This window comes from Panulirus ornatus, chromosome 57 (assembly GCF_036320965.1).
Source record: "Panulirus ornatus isolate Po-2019 chromosome 57, ASM3632096v1, whole genome shotgun sequence".
Lineage (NCBI taxonomy): Eukaryota > Metazoa > Arthropoda > Malacostraca > Decapoda > Palinuridae > Panulirus > Panulirus ornatus.
The window spans coordinates 8,913,686-8,919,685 of NC_092280.1; the positions used below are offsets into that span (position 1 = coordinate 8,913,686).

Genomic DNA, 6,000 nt, shown 5'->3' on the forward strand with positions numbered 1-6,000 from the left:
TGACGGTCGTGATGGTGAGACGGCGGCGGTGTGGGTCCCGAGGGTGCTGGGGGGGGGGGGACCCGAGGGGGCCCCCGAGTGATGGTCATTATGACGGGGGAGGCGGGAGAGAGGGATGGGGGGATGGGTGGTGGTTCCACAAAGTAGTGGAGGGGGAGGGTGGAGTGATGGGAGAAGTGGAAGGGAGGGGGTGTGGTGGTGGTAATAGTGGAGAGGGAGGGTTGTGGTGGTGGTAATAGTGGAGGGGAGGGTGATGATAATGGTACAGATGGTAGATGGGAGGTTGGGGGTGACAGTCTGCAAATGGCTCACCCACTAAGTCTATGGAGGTGAGGTGACTGTGACGCACACAGTGAGTGGTAGGGAGGATGGTGGCTACACAGAGCGGGAGGGCGGCTACAGGTCACAGATGGCTGGAAGACTGATGTTAAGTACATAAATAAGGGTAGTAAAATGCTCATGGCATAGGGGGAGTTGCATGGTGGAGGTGGAGGGTGAGGAGGGAGGGTGGTTGATAGCACGAGGTAGCTGAGGGAGCAGCGGTGGTGGTGGTAGCAGCTAACTGGTAGTGGGGAAGAGGGAGGGAGTCATGGTGGTGAGATGGAGTGGTGGCGGAGGAGAGGATGGTGTTGGTACAGTTGGCGGAGTAACTCTGGACAGAGGGAGTAATGGGTACAGTGGTGCTGTAATGTACTGCATTGTTGCAACCTGTAATGGTGTAATGTTATGACAATGGTAAGCTTACTGGAGTGGTCATGAGGGGAAGTATCGTGGCTGGAGTAATGTTGGGATGAGGTAGCGAAGGGGTTTGAGGAACTAATACAGAGAAGAAATAGGGAATATGATATATTCATCTTAAGTTATCGTTCATGAGAGATTTAATCATACTTGGAAACTGAAGGTTGCTACTTTTAAGGTGATAAAGGGAGGAAGTATATCAAATCATAGTTTACATAGGTTTATTTATGCAAGTTTAGACTATGGGTTGGTACACGTGAGTTTACATACGTTTACTTATGTAGGTGTAGATTATGGGCTGGTACACGTGAGCTTACATGGGTTCACTTACGTAGGTGTAAACTATAGGTTGATACACATGGGTTTACATAGGGCTACTTTTGCAGGTGTAAACTATGGGTTGGTACATGTGGCGAGGTTAATGGAGGACCAGATAATGCTGGGTGACGGCCAAGTGTTCCCGGGAGGATGGTGTGAATGAGTGTGACGGAGGAGCGCGGGAGGTGGCCAAGCAACAGCTAGAAATTCATAGGTAATTAAGGGAGGGATATACAGCGTTGAGTGGAGCACGGCGGCAGCGGCAGGAGTTGGTTGGTAGGGAGGATGATAGAAATTGCCGTGGTCATGGAGGTTAAAGCTTCTCGTGAGAGGGATGGTAAGTGCTTGCTGTGGGGGAAGAGTAGGAGCTTATTGCCGTCGGGAGGTTAGTACTTGGTGTGGTGGAGAGGATGAGTCTCGTTGCGATGGTGAGGTTAGTGCTTGCTCTATCTCTGAGAGGCTAGTAATTGATGTGGTGGGGAAGGGGGAGTACTTGCCTCGGTAGTGCTTGTGTTGGTGGAGGGTGGTGTTTGTTGTGGTGGGGAGGGTAGTGTTTGTTGTGGTGGTGGAGACGCGTGGGAGGAGGGGTAACGGTGAAGATGTGTCGGATGCTGTGATGACATCATGAAGACGACAACAGTGGTGGGGACGATGTTGGGGATTGTGATGGTGGCCGTGCGTCCTGCAGAGGTGATAGTGATAGTGATGGTGATGATGGTGGCGGGAATAGGATTGCGATGACCGTACTGTTAGATGAATGGCGGAGGTCAACAGAACATCCCATTTTGAATCACCATAACGTCATTATGACACTATACGTCATGAAACAGAGGCTGAATCACCATGATATCATTGTGACAGCATATGTAATGAGACGCTGGATAATCACCATGACGCCATTAGCGCGGAAGGTGTTTAACGATCAACGCTCTCTTACACACACACACACACACACACACACACACCCTTCTCCTTGTTGGCGAGCAATAGCGGACGGCCGTAGCTGCGTCCAGCGACGAAGATAACCACTGCTTAATACACGTCGGGGGAACCAGAAAAGAAAATGCCACACTAATCTCTTGATGGACTCGCACAGGGGGAAGACACTCAGCCTTCGAGGGAAAAATTGGCATATGAATCACTTACGGTCACTGGGCCACCCCCTCGGGGAGGGGTGGTGGGTGGGTTGGTTGAATCTCCCAACCACCACTACTACTACTACCACCACTACCACTACCACTACTACTGCCAGGTGGCAGTTCCTGCCCTGGGGCTCTGTCCCACTGAGTCTCGAACCATCGGTCTTCCACTGGACTCGTCTTTTTATCTGGTCCGCCATCCACATTTTACCCTGGGGTCAAACCTTTCGATTTCCGCTCCTGAATCTATCGCGTGCTGGCCTGCTAGGCCAAGCCTCCGTGTGTCCGTGTCTCTCTGTCTCTCTTTTTCCTAGAGTCTCTCTCTTTCTCTCTTTCTCTCTCTTTTTCAGTTCCACTGTCCGCATGGCACTGGTCGAGCCAGCAGTGCCCTGGCTCTCACTGAACAAGTCGTCAGTCACCACTAACACAGCGCTTGGCGACGGGGCGGAGGCATCCTTTCCCGCCTCGATCATTTATGCAGGCTGCACGGGGGCCCCGGTAATGACGCCTTGCAGTGCACACGTGTGGTCCGCTGGTTCACGCTACTGAAGATGCTCGCCCGGCCTGACATCTTCTCCGCCAGCATCTCATCTCACCTACCTCCGGGCGAAAAGGGGTTAAGAGACATCTCCCTCCTCTCGGGGTCGTCTCCAGCGAGCTGCCGGCAATGGTACGGGTTGGTGGTGGGGGGCTGGCTTTTGAGCGTTTCCTCATTTCAGGGGTTTTCACGCGTTGCCGCTCGTCCGTGGCGCGTTGTGATGACCGACGATGCCTCGTGAAAAACGGCCGAGCGTGGTAACGCATTTTGCTTGAGATTCCAGCAAGGATCGTGCCCTTCTTAATCCAAGGGCAGCGCGTACCTTGGAAAGGGGCTCGGCCCCGCCCACCAGCCAATCAGTGCGGAGGGGCGGAGTTTAAGGGCTGTGACGTCACCAGGCCAATTACTCCCAGCATGTCACGAGCAAGACTCCAGATTTTCAATGATTTCGCATCAGTCTCAAGATTTTGCCCAACGGTCCAATAATTTCTTGGGGATTCATACATTTTCTTTTGGTTCGTCCGTGGTGCAGAGTTAGGAAGGATTATGAAACAAACTGCGTCTTGTGGGTGAGACGTAAGAAAGAGTCGAACGTCTTACATAAATGAAGATATTGGTCATTTCCAGTCCTTATAAGGCTGGTCGGTGGAGATCAGACTCTGTATTTGGCCAAGACGATCTCACTCGAACCTCTATAAGCCGACGATCCTCCCTTGGAAGCCACGGAAGCTGAGATCCCCTTTAAGACGATATCCCTCGTCCTATACAGCACCGTCTTCGTCCTTCATACGAGGGAGGGGCGACCTCACTCAAGTCGAGGACGAGAGTCCTGGGGGCCTGATACAAGCGAAGCGATCCACCCGCAGATCATAGGTGATAATGAGGGAGATCTGGGGTGGGTGGGGGAGAGGGAACGAGGTTGCTGTTGGGGAGGGATTGGGGCGGGGAGGGTGGGGAGTAATGGGAGGAAGTTACGCATGAGGTGTTCTGGCAGCGCTGAGAGCAGGCCAGCGGAGGTATGTGTCTGCAGAGGGTGGTGTGTGTGTGTGTGTGTGTGTGTGTGTGTGTGTGTGTCGGGTTGAGAACGTGTGTGCGTCTTCGGGTGTGTGTACGTGTGTGCCGCTTTTAGCGTGTGTATTACATGGGTTCAGTGAGGACGTGTCCCCCCGGCCAGGTTGTGTCATCCACACAATCAAGCCTTGAAATAGTATCAAATATTTTGACCTTTTTGTTTTTATCTTTTTCATCCCACAGATTCCCGATCGACTGCCGGCGCTTGCGGACGTTCGTGCATCTCCACAGGTAAGTAGATTTCATTATACGTATACACTGTATCCCAGTATACACTCATTTGCATATCCTCCGAACGAAGATGGTGGTAGGAGATTAACACACGCCAGATAGATAATAAACTGGTTTACCTCCGCTGATCTTATGGTTGTGGTAAGTACAGACGTTACCAGTTTGAGGAAGAAACAATGAATTCATCTCCCTTGGGCTGTGACTTACCATCACACTCGAAATACATCGAGACCAAGGAGAAGATGAACCATTCCGTAGAGGTCTTGCTGGCGACTGAATTGGCCCATGAACTGGCAAGGTTTCAGCTGGGGACGATATCGTTATTCACCCTCGTATACCTCAGGGCTGAAGTGATGATCTGTTGGGTTTTCTTTTTTTTTTTCCCCCGATGTCATCTTCTGTCGACGCGTGAGATGGAGATAAGAAAGACTTAATAACTCCCGAAGCCATTCATCCCAGAGCTGATCGACGTTTGTGGGTTGTCAGAGGTAAAGACACAGGGGAGATGTGATCACCCTGGATGATCAATGGTAACCGCGAGGCTGGGCTGCCCAGCTGGGTCACCGGGAGAAAGTGCAACTGAGATTTTGAAGACGTTTCGTCCATCACCGAGGCAGACCGTTCCAGCGGACCGATGAGACAAAGGAGACTCTAATGCTGGAAAAATGGACAGTCGTCACAGTGGATGGTTCCGTTCCGTTCCTGCTGTCTCTCTGGCCACACGCCCGCTCGCCCAGGTGGGACTCCCGCCTGGGCAAGAGCGAGAGTCGTCTTAATGGCTTTGCTACATAAGGCGCGTTATCGCCAGCGTCCAGACCGTAGCTCTGCTTTGGATTTTTCATGAAAGGGAACTCGAGACTCTCGTAATGAGCTCCGGTCATATTTATGATATTCAAATAAATGCAGCTACCAGATGTTGGCCGTGGCGGACGAAAACAAACGACACCCGACTAACGCCATTAGAAAAGAACTTCCACCCCGGGTTCTTCCCAGACCTGACCAGCTATTTCCACTATGTTTCGCAACGTCGGAGTGCACCGGACCGCTACTGTTGGCCAGCCACTCCCTGTTTCAACACCCTCCTTTAACTCCTTCCCCCAACACTACATCCTCGCGGTTCTCGGCACATACTGATATCTTACATCGTCGATGATGATCCGAGGTAAGTCTTGGCCGATTCATGGCATCGGGGAGTCCAAACAGGGACGTAGGTTAGCGAAGATGTGATATCTGGCGGCGTGCGGTAAGGAGCCAAGGTCGAAGCTATGGCCCCTATGACACGATGCGGTATAATTTTTGGTGTATGGTAGCGCGTCTGGTACACCCCACCTGGCTGTGGTGATCACCACCCATTGAAGCCATTCAACACCTCTACCTGCTGTAGACAGACATGCATGATGTATGGCCTCGAGTCTATCGGCTATTGCTTTGAGGAGGTTATGTCACGATCTTGTGTCTGGAGGAAGTGGTACGTGTCTCAGTCTCTTGACAGCGTTGGATGATGTATAGTTCCAGAGTTCCAGTTGGTCTCAGTTCTCTCTCCAAGCTGGTGGCAAACATCCTACCACCTGTCACCATCCTCATATGGGTTATGACTCCACACCTGTGGAGTCATCATCCTAATGTGGGTTATGACCTCACACCTGTCTAGTCACCATGTGGGTTATGACTGGAAATGTCGAGTCACCATGTTGATGTAGGTTATGACTCGACCTGTCCAGTCACCATCTTGTGTGCAATGACTCCACACTTGTTGAGTCTCCAATCGTGATCTTGCCTAAGACCCCATCACCCATTATAAACATTTGTCTCTAACATTATATTCAACTTGTGTCTTGAGGTTAACTACACACTAAGGTCTCACTCATCACCTATGAAAAGTCATCGTGCATCGGTGTCTACTGTTACTTTCCAACGTGGATGTCTTGATCACGTAGCACAGCACGGTAGATCTAAGATCCAGGG

General features: G+C 51.5%; 1 protein-coding gene across 1 annotated transcript in view; it reads right to left on the bottom strand.

Annotated features, from left to right (window-relative positions):
* LOC139766159 (uncharacterized) overlaps window positions 1–2,826 on the bottom strand; it is a 75,539-nt gene extending 72,713 nt beyond the window's left edge. Inside the window, exon 1 of the mRNA XM_071694430.1 lies at window positions 2,622–2,826. The gene's annotated coding sequence lies outside the window, so the exon portion shown is untranslated. The remainder of the gene's footprint in view (window positions 1–2,621) is intronic.
* Window positions 2,827–6,000: the final 3,174 nt, after the last annotated feature.